This window comes from Stenella coeruleoalba (assembly GCF_951394435.1).
Source record: "Stenella coeruleoalba genome assembly, chromosome: 7".
Lineage (NCBI taxonomy): Eukaryota > Metazoa > Chordata > Mammalia > Artiodactyla > Delphinidae > Stenella > Stenella coeruleoalba.
This window is the reverse complement of record NC_137153.1, coordinates 6,638,573-6,663,756: the sequence shown is the minus strand read 5'-3', so window position 1 is coordinate 6,663,756 and position 25,184 is coordinate 6,638,573. Positions and strand designations below refer to the sequence as shown.

The 25,184-nt window shown below is 43.8% G+C and overlaps 1 long non-coding RNA gene across 1 annotated transcript in view; it reads left to right on the top strand.

Annotated features, from left to right (window-relative positions):
- Positions 1-3,313: 3,313 nt before the first annotated feature.
- The window catches only part of LOC307189343, a 497,106-nt gene continuing 475,235 nt past the window's right edge, over positions 3,314-25,184 (top strand). The window contains exon 1 of the long non-coding RNA XR_013829159.1: positions 3,314-3,393. This is a non-coding gene — a long non-coding RNA (uncharacterized lncRNA). The remainder of the gene's footprint in view (positions 3,394-25,184) is intronic.

Genomic DNA, 25,184 nt, shown 5'->3' with positions numbered 1-25,184 from the left:
CCAACTCACCTTTCCCCTTAAGCAAGCATAAGTTGGTTTTCTAAATTTGAGACCCTGTTCTGTTCTGTAATTCAGTTCCTGTGTAGCCAAGTTTACATTCCGTGTATTAGTGATATCTTATGATGTTTCTTTTTCTGTGTGACTTACTTCAGTTAGAATCATCATACCTGAATCCACTCATTGTGCTGCTAAGGGCCTGATGACACAGATTTCATTGCTGAGTGATATTGCTTTGTAAGTAAATACCACAACTTCTTTATCCATTTTTCACTTTCTGCGATGTTGAACTTGTACTGTAAACGAGGTTCTTGTAAACAGATCCGTTCCAAACTTTGGGGTGGCTGTGTCTTGTTTATTTTAATTTCCCTAAGCTATAGGACCATAAGTGGAAGTGCCCTAGGTTCTGTTGCTTTGTTTTTTAGATGTTTCAGGAAACACCATACACTTCTCCCGAGTGGTTGTTGGCAATTTACATCCCGCCCATCAGCATAACAAGGCTCCCAGTTCTCCATGGCCTGTCCTGCCTTTCTGGATTTTACACTTTTTTCAGATGGCCCTTTTGACCGGGGGGAAGTGAGACTTCATTGTAGTGCAGATTTCCTTTGCAAGCTTGCTTGGTTGGCCAAAAAGGGCGTATGCGTTTTTTCCTGAATATATTCAGGAAAAAACGCATACGCCCTTTTTGGCCAAGTGCATCATTGTGGACGTTCTGCCTCTTTTCCTATGCTTTCAATGCAATTCCAGTCTACCTCCTGAAATCGGTTTCCTGCAATTCTGCTCAGCTTTCAAGTCCTCTTGGCAGCCTTACTTCAGTCTATTTTTGGACGATAGCTCTCATTTATAACTCTGCAGGTTTGTGAATTACAGTGCCCCTGAGCTCCTTTCTTCAACTCGCTTTCTTGTGACCTGGCCACAACACCGCAGGATGGCTTCAGGCCCTAATCTGGTTCCGGCCCAGCATGCTGAGCCTTTGGTTAATTCCTCTTCCTGGTGGGAAATGAGAGTTAAATTTGCCCGTCCAGACACCTCCAGCTAGCCTCTCATTGGTTCTCGCTATTCCTGTTCATCTTCCACAGAAATTGCAAACTGTGCCAAACAGGAGGTTAAAGGGACTGACTCTCCAAGTCGGGAGAGTGTTAGTAAAGCGTCTGGAATGTTGCACCGGAGTACCAGGGGAGGAAAACTGAGACATATTTGAATACGTCTCCCATTCACATGGTTGATCATACTCTGGGTTCCACATGCATGTTTTAGCTGAAGGAAGAATACCTTAAACCTGGAGAGTTGAGACCCGTGTAATGGGTACCATGCAATATGACTTCAAAGGGTCTTCATATGCTCACCGAACCTCTCCAATCCTATCACTGCTGCGTTTATGCCCCTGTACACATGCTTGATTCTCTTTCGGAGACATAGCAATCCATAGGTTTTAAGATACTTACAAGTCAGGTACATTCTTAGGCGTTTAATATGGGGTGTTGAGTCCATTTTGTTGAGCAAGGAGTAGCTCTTGTCTATTCCATATTTGGCTTAAGGAACTTTATCTGTGCTCATTTCAATCTCTGGTTTTATGCAGCACCCCAACTCACCTTTCCCCTTAAGCAAGCATAAGTTGGTTTTCTAAATTTGAGACCCTGTTCTGTTCTGTAATTCAGTTCCTGTGTAGCCAAGTTTACATTCCGTGTATTACTGATATCTTATGATGTTTCTGTTTCTGTGTGACTTATTTCAGTTAGAATCATCATACCTGAATCCACTCATTGTGCTGCTAAGGGCCTGATGACACAGATTTCATTGTTGAGTGATATTGCTTTGTAAGTAAATACCACAACTTCTTTATCCATTTTTCACTTTCTGCGATGTTGAACTTGTACTGTAAACGAGGTTCTTGTAAACAGAGCCGTTCGAAACTTTGGGGTGGCTGTGTCTTTTTGAATTTAAATTCCCTAAGCTATAGGACCATAAGTGGAAGTGCCCTAGGCTCTGTTGCTTTGTTTTTTAGATGTTTCAGGAAACACCATACACTTCTCCCGAGTGTTTGTTGGCAATTTACATCCCGCCCTTCAGCATAACAAGGCTCCCAGTTCTCCATGGCCTGTCCTGCCTTTCTGGATTTTACACTTTTTTCAGATGGCCCTTTTGACCGGGGGGAAGTTTGACTTCATTGTAGTGCAGATTTCCTTTGCAAGTTTGCTTGGTTGGCCAAAAAGGGCGTATGCGTTTTTTCCTGAATATATTCAGGAAAAAACGCATACGCCCTTTTTGGCCAAGTGCATCATTGTGGACGTTCTGCCTCTTTTCCTATGCTTTCAATGCAATTCCAGTCTACCTCCTGAAATCGGTTTCCTGCAATTCTGCCCCGCTTTCAAGTCCTCTTGGCAGCCTTACTTCAGTGTATTTTTGGACGATAGCTGTCATTTATAAGTCTGCAGGTTTGTGAATTACAGTGCCCCTGAACTCCTTTCTTCAACTCGCTTTCTTGTGACCTGGCCGCAACACCGCAGGATGTCTTCAGGCCCTAATCTGGTTCCGGCACGGCACGCTGAGCCTTTGGTTAATTCCTCTTCCTGGTGGGAAATGAGAGTTAAATTTGCCCATCCAGACACCTCCAGCTAGTCTCTTATTGGTTCTCGCTATTCCTGTTCATCTTCCACAGAAATTGCAAACTAGGCCAAACAGGAGGTTAAAGGGACTGACTCTCCAAGTGGGGAGAGTGTTAGTAAAGCGTCTGGAATGTTGCACCAGAGTACCAGGGTACGAAAACTGAGACATATTTGAACACGTCTCCCGATCACATGGTTGATCATACTCTAGGTTCCACATGCATGTTTTAGCTGAAGGAAGAATACCTTAAACCTGGGTAGTTGAAACCCGTGGAATGGGTACCATGCAATATGACTTCAAAGGGTCTTCATTTGCTCACGAACCTCTCCAATCCTATCACTGCTGCGTTTATGCCCCTGTACACATGCTTGATTCTCTTTCGGAGACATAGCAATCCATAGGTTTTAAGATACTTACTAGTCAGGTACATTCTTAGGCGTTTAATATGCGGTGTTGAGTCCATTTCGTTGAGCAAGGAGTAGCTCTTGTCTATTCCATATTTGGCTTAAGGAACTTTATCTGTGCTCATTTCAATCTCTGGTTTTATGCAGCACCCCAACTCACCTTTCCCCTTAAGCAAGCATAAGTTGGTTTTCTAAATTTGAGACCCTGTTCTGTTCTGTAATTCAGTTCCTGTGTAGCCAAGTTTACATTCCGTGTATTACTGATATCTTATGATGTTTCTTTTTCTGTGTGACTTATTTCAGTTAGAATCATCATACCTGAATCCACTCATTGTGCTGCTAAGGCCCTGATGACATAGATTTCATTGCTGAGTGATATTGCTTTGTAAGTAATTACCACAACTTCTTTATCCATTTTTCACTTTCTGCGATGTTGAACTTGTACTGTAAACGAGGTTCTTGTAAACAGAGGCGTCCCAAACTTTGGGGTGGCTGTGTCTTTTTGATTTTAATTTCCCTAAGCTATAGGACCATAAGTGGCAGTGCCCTAGGCTCTGTTGCTTTGTTTTTTAGATGTTTCAGGAAACACCATACACTTCTCCTGAGTGTCTGTTGGTAATTTACATCCCGCCCATCAGCATAACAAGGCTCCCAGTTCTCCATGGCCTGTCCTGCCTTTCTGGATTTTACACTTTTTTCAGATGGCCCTTTTGACCGGGGGGAAGTGAGACTTCATTGTAGTGCAGATTTCCTTTGCAAGCTTGCTTGGTTGGCCAAAAAGGGCGTATGCGTTTTTTCCTGAATATATTCAGGAAAAAACGCATACGCCCTTTTTGGCCAAGTGCATCATTGTGGACGTTCTGCCTCTTTTCCTATGCTTTCAATGCAATTCCAGTCTACCTCCTGCAATCGGTTTCCTGCAATTCTGCCCCGCTTTCAAGTCCTCTTGGCAGCCTTACTTCAGTCTATTTTTGGACGATAGCTCTCATTTATAACTCTGCAGGTTTGTGAATTACAGTGCCCCTGAGCTCCTTTCTTCAACTCGCTTTCTTGTGACCTGGCCGCAACACCGCAGGATGGCTTCAGGCCCTAATCTGGTTCTGGCCCGGCACGCTGAGCCTTTGGTTAATTCCTCTTCCTGGTGGGAAATGAGAGTTAAATTTGCCCATCCAGACACCTCCAGCTAGTCTCTCATTGGTTCTCGCTATTCCTGTTCATCTTCCACAGAAATTGCAAACTGCGCCAAACAGGAGGTTAAAGGGACTGACTCTCCAAGTCGGGAGAGTGTTAGTAAAGCATCTGGAATGTTGCACCCGAGTACCAGGGGAGGAAAACTGAGACATATTTGAACACGTCTCCCGATCACATGGTTGATCATACTCTGGGTTCCACATGCATGTTTTAGCTGAAGGAAGAATACCTTAAACCTGGGTAGTTGAAACCCGTGGAATGGGTACCATGCAATATGACTTCAAAGGGTCTTCATTTGCTCACCGAACCTCTCCAATCCTATCACTGCTGCGTTTATGCCCCTGTACACATGCTTGATTCTCTTTCGGAGACATAGCAATCCATAGGTTTTAAGATACTTACTAGTCAGGTACATTCTTAGGCGTTTAATATGGGGTGTTGAGTCCATTTCATTGAGCAAGGAGTAGCTCTTGTCTATTCCATATTTGGCTTAAGGAACTTTATCTGTGCTCATTTCAATCTCTGGTTTTATGCAGCACCCCAACTCACCTTTCCCCTTAAGCAAGCATAAGTTGGTTTTCTAAATTTGAGACCCTGTTCTGTTCTGTAATTCAGTTCCTGTGTAGCCAAGTTTACATTCCGTGTATTACTGATATCTTATGATGTTTCTTTTTCTGTGTGACTTATTTCAGTTAGAATCATCATACCTGAATCCACTCATTGTTCTGCTAAGGCCCTGATGACATAGATTTCATTGCTGAGTGATATTGCTTTGTAAGTAAATACCACAACTTCTTTATCCATTTTTTACTTTCTGCGATGTTGAACTTGTACTGTAAACGAGGTTCTTGTAAACAGAGGCGTCCCAAACTTTGGGGTGGCTGTGTCTTTTTGATTTTAATTTCCCTAAGCTATAGGACCATAAGTGGCAGTGCCCTAGGCTCTGTTGCTTTGTTTTTTAGATGTTTAAGGAAACACCATACACTTCTCCCGAGTGTCTGTTGGCAATTTACATCCCGCCCATCAGCATAACAAGGCTCCCAGTTCTCCATGGCTTGTCCTGCCTTTCTGGATTTTACCCTTTTTTCAGATGGCCCTTTTGACCGGGGGGAAGTGAGACTTCATTGTAGTGCAGATTTCCTTTGCAAGCTTGCTTGGTTGGCCAAAAAGGGCGTATGCGTTTTTTCCTGAATATATTCAGGAAAAAACGCATACGCCCTTTTTGGCCAAGTGCATCATTGTGGACGTTCTGCCTCTTTTCCTATGCTTTCAATGCAATTCCAGTCTACCTCCTGAAATCGGTTTCCTGCAATTCTGCCCCGCTTTCAAGTCCTCTCGGCAGCCTTACTTCAGTCTATTTTTGGACGATAGCTGTCATTTATAACTCTGCAGGTTTGTGAATTACAGTGCCCCTGAGCTCCTTTCTTCAACTCGCTTTCTTTTGAGCTGGCCGCAACACCGCAGGATGGCTTCAGGCCCTAATCTGGTTCTGGTACGGCACGCTGAGCCTTTGGTTATTTCCTCTTCCTCGTGGGAAATGAGAGTTAAATTTGCCCGTCCAGACACCTCCAGCTAGTCTCTCATTGGTTCTCGCTATTCCTGTTCATCTTCCGCAGAAATTGCAAACTGTGCCAAACAGGAGGTTAAAGGCGCTGACTCTCCAAGTGGGGAGAGTGTTAGTAAAGCATCTGGAATGTTGCACCCGAGTACCAGGGTACGAAAACTGAGACATATTTGAACACGTCTCCCGGTCACATGGTTGATCATACTCTGGGTTCCACATGCATGTTTTAGCTGAAGGAAGAATACCTTAAACCTGGGTAGTTGAAACCCGTGGAATGGGTACCATGCAATATGACTTCAAAGGGTCTTCATTTGCTCACCGAACCTCTCCAATCCTATCACTGCTGCGTTTATGCCCCTGTACACATGCTTGATTCTCTTTCGGAGACATAGCAATCCATAGGTTTTAAGATACTTACTAGTCAGGTACATTCTTAGGCGTTTAATATGGGGTGTTGAGTCCATTTCATTGAGCAAGGAGTAGCTCTTGTCTATTCCATATTTGGCTTAAGGAACTTTATCTGTGCTCATTTCAATCTCTGGGTTTATGCAGCACCCCAACTCACCTTTCCCCTTAAGCAAGCATAAGTTGGTTTTCTAAATTTGAGACCCTGTTCTGTTCTGTAATTCAGTTCCTGTGTAGCCAAGTTTACATTCCGTGTATTACTGATATCTTATGATGTTTCTTTTTCTGTGTGACTTATTTCAGTTAGAATCATCATACCTGAATCCACTCATTGTGCTGCTAAGGGGCTGATGACACAGATTTCATTGCTGAGTGATATTGCTTTGTAAGTAAATACCACAACTTCTTTCTCCATTTTTCACTTTCTGCGATGTTGAACTTGTACTGTAAACGAGGTTCTTGTAAACAGAGCCGTCCCAAACTTTGGGGTGGCTGTGTCTTTTTGATTTTAATTTCCCTAAGCTATAGGACCATAAGTGGCAGTGCCCTAGGTTCTGTTGCTTTGTTTTTTAGATGTTTCAGGAAACACCATACACTTCTCCCGAGTGGTTGTTGGCAATTTACATCCCGCCCATCAGCATAACAAGGCTCCCAGTTCTCCATGGCCTGTCCTGCCTTTCTGGATTTTACACTTTTTTCAGATGGCCCTTTTGACCGGGGGGAAGTGAGACTTCATTGTAGTGCAGATTTCCTTTGCAAGCTTGCTTGGTTGGCCAAAAAGGGCGTATGCGTTTTTTCCTGAATATATTCAGGAAAAAACGCATACGCCCTTTTTGGCCAAGTGCATCATTGTGGACGTTCTGCCTCTTTTCCTAAGCTTTCAATGCAATTCCAGTCTACCTCCTGAAATCGGTTTCCTGCAATTCTGCCCCGCTTTCAAGTCCTCTTGGCAGCCTAACTTCAGTCTATTTTTGGACGATAGCTGTCATTTATAACTCTGCAGGTTTGTGAATTACAGTGCCCCTGAGCTCCTTTCTTCAACTCGCTTTCTTTTGAGCTGGCCGCAACACCGCAGGATGGCTTCAGGCCGTAATCTGGTTCCGGCCCGGCACACTGAGCCTTTGGTTATTTCCTCTTCCTGGTGGGAAATGAGAGTTAAATTTGCCCGTCCAGACACCTCCAGCTAGCCTCTCATTGGTTCTCGCTATTCCTGTTCATCTTCCGCAGAAATTGCAAACTGTGCCAAACAGGAGGTTAAAGGCGCTGACTCTCCAAGTGGGGAGAGTGTTAGTAAAGCGTCTGGAATGTTGCACCCGAGTACCAGGGGAGGAAAACTGAGACATATTTGAACACGTCTCCCGATCACACGGTTGATCATACTCTGGGTTCCACATGCATGTTTTAGCTGAAGGAAGAATACCTAAAACCTGGGTAGTTGAAACCCGTGGAATGGGTACCATGCAATATGACTTCAAAGGGTCTTCATTTGCTCACCGAACCTCTCCAATCCTATCACTGCTGCGTTTATGCCCCTGTACACATGCTTGATTCTCTTTCGGAGACATAGCAATCCATAGGTTTTAAGATACTTACTAGTCAGGTACATTCTTAGGCGTTTAATATGCGGTGTTGAGTCCATTTCGTTGAGCAAGGAGTAGCTCTTGTCTATTCCATATTTGGCTTAAGGAATTTTATCTGTGCTCATTTCAATCTCTGGTTTTATGCAGCACCCCAACTCACCTTTACCCTTAAGCAAGCATAAGTTGGTTTTCTAAATTTGAGACCCTGTTCTGTTCTGTAATTCAGTTCCTGTGTAGCCAAGTTTACATTCCGTGTATTACTGATATCTTATGATGTTTCTTTTTCTGTGTGACTTATTTCAGTTAGAATCATCGTACCTGAATCTACTCATTATGCTGCTACGGGCCTGATGACATAGATTTCATTGCTGAGTGATACTGCATTGTACGTAAGTACCACAAGTTCTTTATCCATTTTTCACTTTCTGTGATATTGAACTTGTACGGTAAACGAGGTTCTTGTAAACAGAGGCGTCCCAAACTTTGGGTGGCTGTGTCTTTTTGATTTTAATTTCCCTAAGCTATAGGACCATAAGTGGAAGTGCCCTAGGCTCTGTTGCTTTGTTTTTTAGATGTTTCAGGAAACACCATACACTTCTCCCGAGTGGTTGTTGGCAATTTACATCCCGCCCATCAGCATAACAAGGCTCCCAGTTCTCCATGGCCTGTCCTGCCTTTCTGGATTTTACACTTTTTTCAGATGGCCCTTTTGACCAGGAGGAAGTGAGACTTCATTGTAGTGCAGATTTCCTTTGCAAGCTTGCTTGGTTGGCCAAAAAGGGCGTATGCGTTTTTTCCTGAATATATTCAGGAAAAAACGCATACGCCCTTTTTGGCCAAGTGCATCATTGTGGACGTTCTGCCTCTTTTCCTATGCTTTCAATGCAATTCCAGTCTACCTCCTGAAATCGGTTTCCTGCAATTCTGCCCCGCTTTCAAGTCCTCTTGGCAGCCTTACTTCAGTCTATTTTTGGACGATAGCTGTCATTTATAACTCTGCAGGTTTGTGAATTACAGTGCCCCTGAGCTCCTTTCTTCAACTTGCTTTCTTGTGACCTGGCCGCAACACCGCAGGATGGCTTCAGGCCCTAATCTGGTTCCGGCATGGCACGCTGACCCTCTGGTTATTTCCTCTTCCTGGTGGGAAATGAGAGTTAAATTTGCCCGTCCAGACACCTCCAGCTAGTCTCTCATTGGTTCTCGCTATTCCTGTTCATCTTCCGCAGAAATTGCAAACTGGGCCAAACAGGAGGTTAAAGGCGCTGACTCTCCAAGTGGGGAGAGTGTTAGTAAAGCGTCTGGAATGTTGCACCCGAGTATCAGGGGAGGAAAACTGAGACATATTTGAACACGTCTCCCGATCACATGGTTGATCATACTCTGGGTTCCACATGCATGTTTTAGCTGAAGGAAGAATACCTTAAACCTGGGTAGTTGAAACCCGTGGAATGGGTACCATGCAATATGACTTCAAAGGGTCTTCATTTGCTCACCGAACCTCTCCAATCCTATCACTGCTGCGTTTATGCCCCTGTACACATGCTTGATTCTCTTTCGGAGACATAGCAATCCATAGGTTTTAAGATACTTACTAGTCAGGTACATTCTTAGGCGTTTAATATGCGGTGTTGAGTCCATTTCGTTGAGCAAGGAGTAGCTCTTGTCTATTCCATATTTGGCTTAAGGAACTTTATCTGTGCTCATTTCAATCTCTGGTTTTATGCAGCACCCCAACTCACCTTTACCCTTAAGCAAGCATAAGTTGGTTTTCTAAATTTGAGACCCTGTTCTGTTCTGTAATTCAGTTCCTGTGTAGCCAAGTTTACATTCCGTGTATTACTGATATCTTATGATGTTTCTTTTCTGTGTGACTTATTTCAGTTAGAATCATCATACCTGAATCCACTCATTGTGCTGCTATGGGCCTGATGACACAGATTTCATTGCTGAGTGATATTGCTTTGTAAGTAAATACCACAATTTCTTTATCCATTTTTCACTTTCTGCGATGTTGAACTTGTACTGTAAACGAGGTTCTTGTAAACAGAGCCATTCGAAAGTTTGAGGTGGCTGTGTCTTTTTGATTTTAATTTCCCTAAGCTATAGGACCATAAGTGGCAGTGCCCTAGGCTCTGTTGCTTTGTTTTTTAGATGTTTCAGGAAACATCATACACTTCTCCCGAGTGGTTGTTGGCAATTTACATCCCGCCCATCAGCATAACAAGGCTCCCAGTTCTCCATGGCCTGTCCTGCCTTTCTGGATTTTACACTTTTTTCAGATGGCCCTTTTGACCGGGGGGAAGTGAGACTTCATTGTAGTGCAGATTTCCTTTGCAAGCTTGCTTGGTTGGCCAAAAAGGGCGTATGCGTTTTTTCCTGAATATATTCAGGAAAAAACGCATACGCCCTTTTTGGCCAAGTGCATCATTGTGGACGTTCTGCCTCTTTTCCTATGCTTTCAATGCAATTCCAGTCTACCTCCTGAAATCGGTTTCCTGCAATTCTGCCCCGCTTTCAAGTCCTCTTGGCAGCCTTACTTCAGTCTATTTTTGGACGATAGCTGTCATTTATAACTCTGCAGGTTTGTGAATTACAGTGCCCCTGAGCTCCTTTCTTCAACTCGCTTTCTTGTGACCTGGCCGCAACACCGCAAGATGTCTTCAGGCCCTAATCTGGTTCCGGTACGGCACGCTGAGCCTTTGGTCATTTCCTCTTCCTGGTGGGAAATGAGAGTTAAATTTGCCCATCCAGACACCTCCAGCTAGCCTCTCATTGGTTCTCGCTATTCCTGTTCATCTTCCGCAGAAATTGCAAACTGCGCCAAACAGGAGGTTAAAGGCGCTGACTCTCCAAGTGGGGAGAGTGTTAGTAAAGCGTCTGGAATGTTGCACCCGAGTACCAGGGGAGGAAAACTGAGACATATTTGAACACGTCTCCCGTTCACATGGTTGATCATACTTGGGTTCCACATGCATGTTTTAGCTGAAGGAAGAATACCTTAAACCTGGAGAGTTGAGACCCGTGTAATGCGTACCATGCAATATGACTTCAAAGGGTTTTCATTTGCTCACCGAACCTCTCCAATCCTATCACTGCTGCGTTTATGCCCCTGTACACACGCTTGATTCTCTTTTGGAGACATAGCAATCCATAGGTTTTAAGATACTTACTAGTCAGGTACATTCTTAGGCGTTTAATATGGGGTGTTGAGTCTATTTCGTTGAGCAAGGAGTAGCTCTTGTCTATTCCATATTTGGCTTAAGGAACTTTATCTGTGCTCATTTCAATCTCTGGTTTTATGCAGCACCCCAACTCACCTTTCCCCTTAAGCAAGCATAAGTTGGTTTTCTAAATTTGAGACCCTGTTCTGTTCTGTAATTCAGTTCCTGTGTAGCCAAGTTTACAATCCGTGTATTAGAGATAACTTATGATGTTTCTTTTTCTGTGTGACTTATTTCAGTTAGAATCATCATACCTGAATCCACTCATTGTGCTGCTATGGGCCTGATGACACAGATTTCATTGCTGAGTGATATTGCTTTGTAAGTAAATACCACAATTTCTTTATCCATTTTTCACTTTCTGCGATGTTGAACTTGTACTGTAAACGAGGTTCTTGTAAACAGAGCCGTTCGAAAGTTTGGGGTGGCTGTGTCTTTTTGATTTTAATTTCCCTAAGCTATAGGACCATAAGTGGCAGTGCCCTAGGCTCTGTTGCTTTGTTTTTTAGATGTTTCAGGAAACACCATACACTTCTCCCGAGTGGTTGTTGGCAATTTACATCCCGCCCATCAGCATAACAAGGCTCCCAGTTCTCCATGGCCTGTCCTGCCTTTCTGGATTTTACACTTTTTTCAGATGGCCCTTTTGACCGGGGGGAAGTGAGACTTCATTGTAGTGCAGATTTCCTTTGCAAGCTTGCTTGGTTGGCCAAAAAGGGCGTATGCGTTTTTTCCTGAATATATTCAGGAAAAAACGCATACGCCCTTTTTGGCCAAGTGCATCATTGTGGACGTTCTGCCTCTTTTCCTATGCTTTCAATGCAATTCCAGTCTACCTCCTGAAATCGGTTTCCTGCAATTCTGCCCCGCTTTCAAGTCCTCTTGGCAGCCTTACTTCAGTCTATTTTTGGACGATAGCTGTCATTTATAACTCTGCAGGTTTGTGAATTACAGTGCCCCTGAGCTCCTTTCTTCAACTCGCTTTCTTGTGACCTGGCCGCAACACCGCAGGATGTCTTCAGGCCCTAATCTGGTTCCGGTACGGCACGCTGAGCCTTTGGTTATTTCCTCTTCCTGGTGGGAAATGAGAGTTAAATTTGCCCATCCAGACACCTCCAGCTAGCCTCTCATTGGTTCTCGCTATTCCTGTTCATCTTCCGCAGAAATTGCAAACTGGGCCAAACAGGAGGTTAAAGGCGCTGACTCTCCAAGTGGGGAGAGTGTTAGTAAAGCGTCTGGAATGTTGCACCCGAGTACCAGGGGAGGAAAACTGAGACATATTTGAACACGTCTCCCGTTCACATGGTTGATCATACTTGGGTTCCACATGCATGTTTTAGCTGAAGGAAGAATACCTTAAACCTGGAGAGTTGAGACCCGTGTAATGCGTACCATGCAATATGACTTCAAAGGGTCTTCATTTGCTCACCGAACCTCTCCAATCCTATCACTGCTGCGTTTATGCCCCTGTACACACGCTTGATTCTCTTTTGGAGACATAGCAATCCATAGGTTTTAAGATACTTACTAGTCAGGTACATTCTTAGGCGTTTAATATGGGGTGTTGAGTCCATTTCGTTGAGCAAGGAGTAGCTCTTGTCTATTCCATATTTGGCTTAAGGAACTTTATCTGTGCTCATTTCAATCTCTGGTTTTATGCAGCACCCCAACTCACCTTTCCCCTTAAGCAAGCATAAGTTGGTTTTTTAAATTTGAGACACTGTTCTGTTTTGGAATTCAGTTCCTGTGTAGCCAAGTTTACATTCCGTGTATTAGTGATATCTTATGATGTTTCTTTTTCTGTGTGACTTATTTCAGTTAGAATCATCATACCTGAATCCACTCATTGTGCTGCTAAGGGCCTGATGACACAGATTTCATTGCTGAGTGATATTGCTTTGTAAGTAAATACCACAAGTTCTTTATCCATTTTTCACTTTCTCCGATGTTGAACTTGTACTGTAAACGAGGTTCTTGTAAACAGAGCCGTTCCAAACTTTGGGGTGGCTGTGTCTTTTTGATTTTAATTTCCCTAAGCTATAGGACCATAAGTGGAAGTGCCCTAGGTTCTGTTGCTTTGTTTTTTAGATGTTTCAGGAAACACCATACACTTCTCCCGAGTGGTTGTTGGCAATTTACATCCCGCCCATCAGCATAACAAGGCTCCCAGTTCTCCATGGCCTGTCTTGCCTTTCTGGATTTTACACTTTTTTCAGATGGCCCTTTTGACCGGGGGGAAGTGAGACTTCATTGTAGTGCAGATTTCCTTTGCAAGCTTGCTTGGTTGGCCAAAAAGGGCGTATGCGTTTTTTCCTGAATATATTCAGGCAAAAACGCATACGCCCTTTTTGGCCAAGTGCATCATTGTGTACTTTCTGCCTCTTTTCCTATGCTTTCAATGCAATTCCAGTCTACCTCCTGAAATCGGTTTCCTGCAATTCTGCCCTGCTTTCAAGTCCTCTTGGCAGCCTTACTTCAGTATATTTTTGGACGATAGCTGTCATTTATAACTCTGCAGGTTTGTGAATTACAGTGCCCCTGAGCTCCTTTCTTCAACTCGCTTTCTTGTGACCTGGCCGCAACACCGCAGGATGTCTTCAGGCCCTAATCTGGTTCCGGTACGGCACGCTGAGCCTTTGGTTATTTCCTCTTCCTGGTGGGAAATGAGAGTTAAATTTGCCCGTCCAGACACCTCCAGCTAGCCTCTCATTGGTTCTCGCTATTCCTGTTCATCTTCCGCAGAAATTGCAAACTGGGCCAAACAGGAGGTTAAAGGCGCTGACTCTCCAAGTGGGGAGAGTGTTAGTAAAGCGTCTGGAATGTTGCACCCGAGTACCAGGGGAGGAAAACTGAGACATATTTGAACACGTCTCCCGTTCACATGGTTGATCATACTTGGGTTCCACATGCATGTTTTAGCTGAAGGAAGAATACCTTAAACCTGGAGAGTTGAGACCCGTGTAATGCGTACCATGCAATATGACTTCAAAGGGTCTTCATTTGCTCACCGATCCTCTCCAATCCTATCACTGCTGCGTTTATGCCCCTGTACACACGCTTGATTCTCTTTTGGAGACATAGCAATCCATAGGTTTTAAGATACTTACTAGTCAGGTACATTCTTAGGCGTTTAATATGGGGTGTTGAGTCCATTTCGTTGAGCAAGGAGTAGCTCTTGTCTATTCCATATTTGGCTTAAGGAACTTTATCTGTGCTCATTTCAATCTCTGGTTTTATGCAGCACCCCAACTCACCTTTCCCCTTAAGCAAGCATAAGTTGGTTTTCTAAATTTGAGACACTGTTCTGTTTTGGAATTCAGTTCCTGTGTAGCCAAGTTTACATTCCGTGTATTAGTGATATCTTATGATGTTTCTTTTTCTGTGTGACTTATTTCACTTAGAATCATCATACCTGAATCCACTCATTGTGCTGCTAAGGGCCTGATGACACAGATTTCATTGCTGAGTGATATTGCTTTGTAAGTAAATACCACAAGTTCTTTATCCATTTTTCACTTTCTCCGATGTTGAACTTGTACTGTAAACGAGGTTCTTGTAAACAGAGCCGTTCCAAACTTTGGGGTGGCTGTGTCTTTTTGATTTTAATTTCCCTAAGCTATAGGACCATAAGTGGAAGTGCCCTAGGTTCTGTTGCTTTGTTTTTTAGATGTTTCAGGAAACACCATACACTTCTCCCGAGTGGTTGTTGGCAATTTACATCCCGCCCATCAGCAGAACAAGGCTCCCAGTTCTCCATGGCCTGTCTTGCCTTTCTGGATTTTACACTTTTTTCAGATGGCCCTTTTGACCGGGGGGAAGTGAGACTTCATTGTAGTGCAGATTTCCTTTGCAAGCTTGCTTGGTTGGCCAAAAAGGGCGTATGCGTTTTTTCCTGAATATATTCAGGAAAAAACGCATACGCCCTTTTTGGCCAAGTGCATCATTGTGTACTTTCTGCCTCTTTTCCTATGCTTTCAATGCAATTCCAGTCTACCTCCTGAAATCGGTTTCCTGCAATTCTGCCCTGCTTTCAAGTCCTCTTGGCAGCCTTACTTCAGTATATTTTTGGACGATAGCTGTCATTTATAACTCTGCAGGTTTGTGAATTACAGTGCCCCTGAGCTCCTTTCTTCAACTCGCTTTCTTGTGACCTGGCCGCAACACCGCAGGATGTCTTCAGGCCCTAATCTGGTTCCGGTACGGCACGCTGAGCCTTTGGTTATTTCCTCTTCCTGGTGGGAAATGAGAGTTAAATTTGCCCGTCCAGACACCTCCAGCTAGCCTCTCATTGGTTCTCGCTATTCCTGTTCATCTTCCGCAGAAATTGCAAACTGGGCCAAACAGGAGGTTAAAGGCGCTGACTCTCCAAGTGGGGAGAGTGTTAGTAAAGCGTCTGGAATGTTGCACCCGAGTACCAGGGGAGGAAAACTGAGACATATTTGAACACGTCTCCCGTTCACATGGTTGATCATACTTGGGTTCCACATGCATGTTTTAGCTGAAGGAAGAATACCTTAAACCTGGAGAGTTGAGACCCGTGTAATGCGTACCATGCAATATGACTTCAAAGGGTCTTCATTTGCTCACCGAACCTCTCCAATCCTATCACTGCTGCGTTTATGCCCCTGTACACACGCTTGATTCTCTTTTGGAGACATAGCAATCCATAGGTTTTAAGATACTTACTAGTCAGGTACATTCTTAGGCGTTTAATATGGGGTGTTGAGTCCATTTCGTTGAGCAAGGAGTAGCTCTTGTCTATTCCATATTTGGCTTAAGGAACTTTATCTGTGCTCATTTCAATCTCTGGTTTTATGCAGCACCCCAACTCACCTTTCCCCTTAAGCAAGCATAAGTTGGTTTTCTAAATTTGAGACACTGTTCTGTTTTGGAATTCAGTTCCTGTGTAGCCAAGTTTACATTCCGTGTATTAGTGATATCTTATGATGTTTCTTTTTCTGTGTGACTTATTTCACTTAGAATCATCATACCTGAATCCACTCATTGTGCTGCTAAGGGCCTGATGACACAGATTTCATTGCTGAGTGATATTGCTTTGTAAGTAAATACCACAAGTTCTTTATCCATTTTTCACTTTCTCCGATGTTGAACTTGTACTGTAAACGAGGTTCTTGTAAACAGAGCCGTTCCAAACTTTGGGGTGGCTGTGTCTTTTTGATTTTAATTTCCCTAAGCTATAGGACCATAAGTGGAAGTGCCCTAGGTTCTGTTGCTTTGTTTTTTAGATGTTTCAGGAAACACCATACACTTCTCCCGAGTGGTTGTTGGCAATTTACATCCCGCCCATCAGCAGAACAAGGCTCCCAGTTCTCCATGGCCTGTCTTGCCTTTCTGGATTTTACACTTTTTTCAGATGGCCCTTTTGACCGGGGGGAAGTGAGACTTCATTGTAGTGCAGATTTCCTTTGCAAGCTTGCTTGGTTGGCCAAAAAGGGCGTATGCGTTTTTTCCTGAATATATTCAGGAAAAAACGCATACGCCCTTTTTGGCCAAGTGCATCATTGTGGACGTTCTGCCTCTTTTCCTATGCTTTCAATGCAATTCCAGTCTACCTCCTGAAATCGGTTTCCTGCAATTCTGCCCTGCTTTCAAGTCCTCTTGGCAGCCTTACTTCAGTCTATTTTTGGACGATAGCTGTCATTTATAAGTCTGCAGGTTTGTGAATTACAGTGCCCCTGAGCTCCTTTCTTCAACTCGCTTTCTTGTGACCTGGCCGCAACACCGCAGGATGGCTTCAGGCCCTAATCTGGTTCTGGCACGGCACGCTGAGCCTTTGGTTAATTCCTCTTCCTGGTGGGAAATGAGAGTTAATTTTGCCCGTCCAGACACCTCCAGCTAGTCTCTCATTGGTTCTCGCTATTCCTGTTCATCTTCCGCAGAAATTGCAAACTGGGCCAAACAGGAGGTTAAAGGGACTGACTCTCCAAGTCGGGAGAGTGTTAGTAAAGCGTCTGGAATGTTGCACCCGAGTACCAGGGGAGGAAAACTGAGACATATTTTAACACGTCTCCCGATCACATGGTTGATCATACTCTAGGTTCCACATGCATGTTTGAGCTGAGGAAGAATACCTTAAACCTGGGTATTTGAAACCCGTGGAATGGGTACCATGCAATATGACTTCAAAGGGTCTTCATTTGCTCACCGAACATCTCCAATCCTATCACTGCTGCGTTTATGCCCCTGTACACATGCTTGATTCTCTTTCGGAGACATAGCAATCCATAGGTTTTAAGATACTTACTAGTCAGGTACATTCTTAGGCGTTTAATATGGGGTGTTGAGTCCATTTCGTTGAGCAAGGAGTAGCTCTTGTCTATTCCATATTTGGCTTAAGGAACTTTATCTGTGCTCATTTCAATCTCTGGTTTTATGCAGCACCCCAACTCACCTTTCCCCTTAAGCAAGCATAAGTTGGTTTTCTAAATTTGAGACACTGTTCTGTTTTGGAATTCAGTTCCTGTGTAGCCAAGTTTACATTCCGTGTATTAGTGATATCTTATGATGTTTCTTTTTCTGTGTGACTTATTTCACTTAGAATCATCATACCTGAATCCACTCATTGTGCTGCTAAGGGCCTGATGACACAGATTTCATTGCTGAGTGATATTGCTTTGTAAGTAAATACCACAAGTTCTTTATCCATTTTTCACTTTCTCCGATGTTGAACTTGTACTGTAAACGAGGTTCTTGTAAACAGAGCCGTTCCAAACTTTGGGGTGGCTGTGTCTTTTTGATTTTAATTTCCCTAAGCTATAGGACCATAAGTGGAAGTGCCCTAGGTTCTGTTGCTTTGTTTTTTAGATGTTTCAGGAAACACCATACACTTCTCCCGAGTGGTTGTTGGCAATTTACATCCCGCCCATCAGCAGAACAAGGCTCCCAGTTCTCCATGGCCTGTCTTGCCTTTCTGGATTTTACACTTTTTTCAGATGGCCCTTTTGACCGGGGGGAAGTGAGACTTCATTGTAGTGCAGATTTCCTTTGCAAGCTTGCTTGGTTGGCCAAAAAGGGCGTATGCGTTTTTTCCTGAATATATTCAGGAAAAAACACATACGCACTTTTTGGCCAAGTGCATCATTGTGGACGTTCTGCCTCTTTTCCTATGCTTTCAATGCAATTCCAGTCTACCTCCTGAAATCGGTTTCCTGCAATTCTGCCCTGCTTTCAAGTCCTCTTGGCAGCCTTACTTCAGTCTATTTTTGGACGATAGCTGTCATTTATAAGTCTGCAGGTTTGTGAATTACAGTGCCCCTGAGCTCCTTTCTTCAACTCGCTTTCTTGTGACCTGGCCGCAACACCGCAGGATGGCTTCAGGCCCTAATCTGGTTCTGGCACGGCACGCTGAGCCTTTGGTTAATTCCTCTTCCTGGTGGGAAATGAGAGTTAATTTTGCCCGTCCAGACACCTCCAGCTAGTCTCTCATTGGTTCTCGCTATTCCTGTTCATCTTCCGCAGAAATTGCAAACTGGGCCAAACAGGAGGTTAAAGGGACTGACTCTCCAAGTCGGGAGAGTGTTAGTAAAGCGTCTGGAATGTTGCACCCGAGTACCAGGGGAGGAAAACTGAGACATATTTTAACACGTCTCCCGATCACATGGTTGATCATACTCTAGGTTCCACATGCATGTTTTAGCTGAGGAAGAATACCTTAAACCTGGGTATTTGAAACCCGTGGAATGGGTACCATGCAATATGACTTCAAAGGGTCTTCATTTGCTCACCGAACATCTCCAGTCCTATCACTGCTGCGTTTATGCCCCTGTACACATGCTTGATTCTCTTTCGGAGACATAGCAATCCATAGGTTTTAAGATACTTACTAGTCAGGTACATTCTTAGGCGTTTAATATGCGGTGTTGAGTCCATTTCGTTGAGCAAGGAGTAGCTCTTGTCTATTCCATATTTGGCTTAAGGAACTTTATCTGTGCTCATTTCAATCTCTGGTTTTATGCAGCACCCCAACTCACCTTTCCCCTTAAGCAAGCATAAGTTGGTTTTCTAAATTTGAGACCCTGTTCTGTTCTGTAATTCAGTTCCTGTGTAGCCAAGTTTACATTCCGTGTATTAGTGATATCTTATGATGTTTCTTTTTCTGTGTGACTTATTTCAGTTAGAATCATCGTACCTGAATCCACTCATTATGCTGCTACGGGCCTGATGACATAGATTTCATTGCTGAGTGATACTGCATTGTACGTAAGTACCACAAGTTCTTTATCCATTTTTCACTTTCTGTGATATTGAACTTGTATGGTAAACGAGGTTCTTATAAACGGAGGCGTCCCAAACTTTGGGGTGGCTGTGTCTTTTTGATTTTAATTTCCCTAAGCTATAGGACCATAAGTGACAGTGCCCTAGGCTCTGTTGCTTTGTTTTTTAGATGTTTCAGGAAACACCATACACTTCTCCCGAGTGGTTGTTGGCAATTTACATCCCGCCCATCAGCATAACAAGGCTCCCAGTTCTCCATGGCCTGTCCTGCCTTTCTGGATTTTACACTTTTTTCAGATGGCCCTTTTGACCGGGGGGAAGTGAGACTTCATTGTAGTGCAGATTTCCTTTGCAAGCTTGCTTGGTTGGCCAAAAAGGGCGTATGCGTTTTTTCCTGAATATATTCAGGAAAAAACGCATACGCCCTTTTTGGCCAAGTGCATCATTGTGTACGTTCCTCCTCTTTTCCTATGCTTTCAATGCAATTCCAGTCTACCTCCTGAAATCGGTTTCCTGCAATTCTGCCCCGCTTTCAAGTCCTCTTGGCAGCCTTACTTCAGTATATTTTTGGACGATAGCTGTCATTTATAACTCTGCAGGTTTGTGAATTACAGTGCCCCTGAGCTCCTTTCTTCAACTCGCTTTCTTGTGACCTGGCCGCAACACCGCAGGATGTCTTCAGGCCCTAATCTGGTTCCGGTACGGCACGCTGAGCCTTTGGTTATTTCCTCTTCCTGGTGGGAAATGGGAGTTAAATTTGCCCATCCAGACACCTCCAGCTAGCCTCTCATTGGTTCTCGCTATTCCTGTTCATCTTCCGCAGAAATTGCAAACTGGGCCAAACAGGAGGTTAAAGGCGCTGACTCTCCAAGTGGGGAGAGTGTTAGTAAAGCGTCTGGAATGTTGCACCCGAGTACCAGGGGAGGAAAACTGAGACATATTTGAACACGTCTCCCGTTCACATGGTTGATCATACTTGGGTTCCACATGCATGTTTTAGCTGAAGGAAGAATACCTTAAACCTGGAGAGTTGAGACCCGTGTAATGCGTACCATGCAATATGACTTCAAAGGGTCTTCATTTGCTCACCGAACCTCTCCAATCCTATCACTGCTGCGTTTATGCCCCTGTACACACGCTTGATTCTCTTTTGGAGACATAGCAATCCATAGGTTTTAAGATACTTACTAGTCAGGTACATTCTTAGGCGTTTAATATGGGGTGTTGAGTCCATTTCGTTGAGCAAGGAGTAGCTCTTGTCTATTCCATATTTGGCTTAAGGAACTTTATCTGTGCTCATTTCAATCTCTGGTTTTATGCAGCACCCCAACTCACCTTTCCCCTTAAGCAAGCATAAGTTGGTTTTCTAAATTTGAGACACTGTTCTGTTTTGGAATTCAGTTCCTGTGTAGCCAAGTTTACATTCCGTGTATTAGTGATATCTTATGATGTTTCTTTTTCTGTGTGACTTATTTCAGTTAGAATCATCATACCTGAATCCACTCATTGTGCTGCTAAGGGCCTGATGACACAGATTTCATTGCTGAGTGATATTGCTTTGTAAGTAAATACCACAAGTTCTTTATCCATTTTTCACTTTCTCCGATGTTGAACTTGTACTGTAAACAAGGTTCTTGTAAACAGAGCCGTTCCAAACTTTGGGGTGGCTGTGTCTTTTTGATTTTAATTTCCCTAAGCTATAGGACCATAAGTGGAAGTGCCCTAGGTTCTGTTGCTTTGTTTTTTAGATGTTTCAGGAAACACCATACACTTCTCCCGAGTGGTTGTTGGCAATTTACATCCCGCCCATCAGCAGAACAAGGCTCCCAGTTCTCCATGGCCTGTCTTGCCTTTCTGGATTTTACACTTTTTTCAGATGGCCCTTTTGACCGGGGGGAAGTGAGACTTCATTGTAGTGCAGATTTCCTTTGCAAGCTTGCTTGGTTGGCCAAAAAGGGCGTATGCGTTTTTTCCTGAATATATTCAGGAAAAAACGCATACGCCCTTTTTGGCCAAGTGCATCATTGTGTACGTTCTGCCTCTTTTCCTATGCTTTCAATGCAATTCCAGTCTACCTCCTGAAATCGGTTTCCTGCAATTCTGCCCCGCTTTCAAGTCCTCTTGGCAGCCTTACTTCAGTCTATTTTTGGACGATAGCTGTCATTTATAAGTCTGCAGGTTTGTGAATTACAGTGCCCCTGAGCTCCTTTCTTCAACTCGCTTTCTTGTGACCTGGCCGCAACACCGCAGGATGGCTTCAGGCCCTAATCTGGTTCTGGCACGGCACGCTGAGCCTTTGGTTAATTCCTCTTCCTGGTGGGAAATGAGAGTTAATTTTGCCCGTCCAGACACCTCCAGCTAGTCTCTCATTGGTTCTCGCTATTCCTGTTCATCTTCCGCAGAAATTGCAAACTGGGCCAAACAGGAGGTTAAAGGGACTGACTCTCCAAGTCGGGAGAGTGTTAGTAAAGCGTCTGGAATGTTGCACCCGAGTACCAGGGGAGGAAAACTGAGACATATTTGAACACGTCTCGCGATCACATGGTTGATCATACTCTAGGATCCACATACATGTTTTAGCTGAGGAAGAATACCTTAAACCTGGGTATTTGAAACCCGTGGAATGGGTACCATGCAATATGACTTCAAAGGGTCTTCATTTGCTCACCGAACCTCTCCAATCCTATCACTGCTGCGTTTATGCCCCTGTACACACGCTTGATTCTCTTTTGGAGACATAGCAATCCATAGGTTTTAAGATACTTACTAGTCAGGTACATTCTTAGGGGTTTAATATGGGGTTTTGAGTCCATTTCGTTGAGCAAGGAGTAGCTCTTGTCTATTCCATATTTGGCTTAAGGAACTTTATCTGTGCTCATTTCAATATCTGGTTTTATGCAGCACCCCAACTCACCTTTCCCCTTAAGCAAGCATAAGTTGGTTTTCTAAATTTGAGACCCTGTTCTGTTCTGTAATTCAGTTCCTGTGTAGCCAAGTTTACATTCCGTGTATTAGTGATAACTTATGATGTTTCTTTTTCTGTGTGACTTATTTCAGTTAGAATCATCATACCTGAATCCACTCATTATGCTGCTACGGGCCTGATGACATAGATTTCATTGCTGAGTGATACTGCATTGTACGTAAGTACCACAAGTTCTTTATACATTTTTCACTTTCTGCGATGTTGAACTTGTACTGTAAACGAGGTTCTTGTAAACAGAGGCGTCCCAAACTTTGGGGTGGCTGTGTCTTTTTGATTTTAATTTCCCTAAGCTATAGGACCATAAGTGGCAGTGCCCTAGGCTCTGTTGCTTTGTTTTTTAGATGTTTCAGGAAACACCATACACTTCTCCCGAGTGGTTGTTGGCAATTTACATCCCGCCCATCAGCATAACAAGGCTCCCAGTTCTCCATGGCCTGTCCTGCCTTTCTGGATTTTACACTTTTTTCAGATGGCCCTTTTGACCGGGGGGAAGTGAGACTTCATTGTAGTGCAGATTTCCTTTGCAAGCTTGCTTGGTTGGCCAAAAAGGGCGTATGCGTTTTTTCCTGAATATATTCAGGAAAAAACGCATACGCCCTTTTTGGCCAAGTGCATCATTGTGGACGTTCTGCCTCTTTTCCTATGCTTTCAATGCAATTCCAGTCTACCTCCTGAAATCGGTTTCCTGCAATTCTGCCCCGCTTTCAAGTCCTCTTGGCAGCCTTACTTCAGTATATTTTTGGACGATAGCTGTCATTTATAACTCTGCAGGTTTGTGAATTACAGTGCCCCTGAGCTCCTTTCTTCAACTCGCTTTCTTGTGACCTGGCCGCAACACCGCAGGATGTCTTCAGGCCCTAATCTGGTTCCGGTACGGCACGCTGAGCCTTTGGTTATTTCCTCTTCCTGGTGGGAAATGAGAGTTAAATTTGCCCATCCAGACACCTCCAGCTAGCCTCTCATTGGTTCTCGCTATTCCTGTTCATCTTCCGCAGAAATTGCAAACTGGGCCAAACAGGAGGTTAAAGGCGCTGACTCTCCAAGTGGGGAGAGTGTTAGTAAAGCGTCTGGAATGTTGCACCCGAGTACCAGGGGAGGAAAACTGAGACATATTTGAACACGTCTCCCGTTCACATGGTTGATCATACTTGGGTTCCACATGCATGTTTTAGCTGAAGGAAGAATACCTTAAACCTGGAGAGTTGAGACCCGTGTAATGTGTACCATGCAATATGACTTCAAAGGGTCTTCATTTGCTCACCGAACCTCTCCAATCCTATCACTGCTGCGTTTATGCCCCTGTACACACGCTTGATTCTCTTTTGGAGACATAGCAATCCATAGGTTTTAAGATACTTACTAGTCAGGTACATTCTTAGGCGTTTAATATGGGGTGTTGAGTCCATTTCGTTGAGCAAGGAGTAGCTCTTGTCTATTCCATATTTGGCTTAAGGAACTTTATCTGTGCTCATTTCAATCTCTGGTTTTATGCAGCACCCCAACTCACCTTTCCCCTTAAGCAAGCATAAGTTGGTTTTCTAAATTTGAGACACTGTTCTGTTTTGGAATTCAGTTCCTGTGTAGCCAAGTTTACATTCCGTGTATTAGTGATATCTTATGATGTTTCTTTTTCTGTGTGACTTATTTCAGTTAGAATCATCATACCTGAATCCACTCATTGTGCTGCTAAGGGCCTGATGACACAGATTTCATTGCTGAGTGATATTGCTTTGTAAGTAAATACCACAAGTTCTTTATCCATTTTTCACTTTCTCCGATGTTGAACTTGTACTGTAAACGAGGTTCTTGTAAACAGAGCCGTTCCAAACTTTGGGGTGGCTGTGTCTTTTTGATTTTAATTTCCCTAAGCTATAGGACCATAAGTGGAAGTGCCCTAGGTTCTGTTGCTTTGTTTTTTAGATGTTTCAGGAAACACCATACACTTCTCCCGAGTGGTTGTTGGCAATTTACATCCCGCCCATCAGCATAACAAGGCTCCCAGTTCTCCATGGCCTGTCTTGCCTTTCTGGATTTTACACTTTTTTCAGATGGCCCTTTTGACCGGGGGGAAGTGAGACTTCATTGTAGTGCAGATTTCCTTTGCAAGCTTGCTTGGTTGGCCAAAAAGTGCGTATGCGTTTTTTCCTGAATATATTCAGGAAAAAACGCATACGCCCTTTTTGGCCAAGTGCATCATTGTGTACGTTCTGCCTCTTTTCCTATGCTTTCAATGCAATTCCAGTCTACCTCCTGAAATCGGTTTCCTGCAATTCTGCCCTGCTTTCAAGTCCTCTTGGCAGCCTTACTTCAGTATATTTTTGGACGATAGCTGTCATTTATAACTCTGCAGGTTTGTGAATTACAGTGCCCCTGAGCTCCTTTCTTCAACTCGCTTTCTTGTGACCTGGCCGCAACACCGCAGGATGTCTTCAGGCCCTAATCTGGTTCCGGTACGGCACGCTGAGCCTTTGGTTATTTCCTCTTCTTGGTGGGAAATGAGAGTTAAATTTGCCCGTCCAGACACCTCCAGCTAGCCTCTCATTGGTTCTCGCTATTCCTGTTCATCTTCCGCAGAAATTGCAAACTGGGCCAAACAGGAGGTTAAAGGCGCTGACTCTCCAAGTGGGGAGAGTGTTAGTAAAGCGTCTGGAATGTTGCACCCGAGTACCAGGGGAGGAAAACTGAGACATATTTGAACACGTCTCCCGTTCACATGGTTGATCATACTTGGGTTCCACATGCATGTTTTAGCTGAAGGAAGAATACCTTAAACCTGGAGAGTTGAGACCCGTGTAATGCGTACCATGCAATATGACTTCAAAGGGTCTTCATTTGCTCACCGAACCTCTCCAATCCTATCACTGCTGCGTTTATGCCCCTGTACACACGCTTGATTCTCTTTTGGAGACATAGCAATCCATAGGTTTTAAGATACTTACTAGTCAGGTACATTCTTAGGCGTTTAATATGGGGTGTTGAGTCCATTTCGTTGAG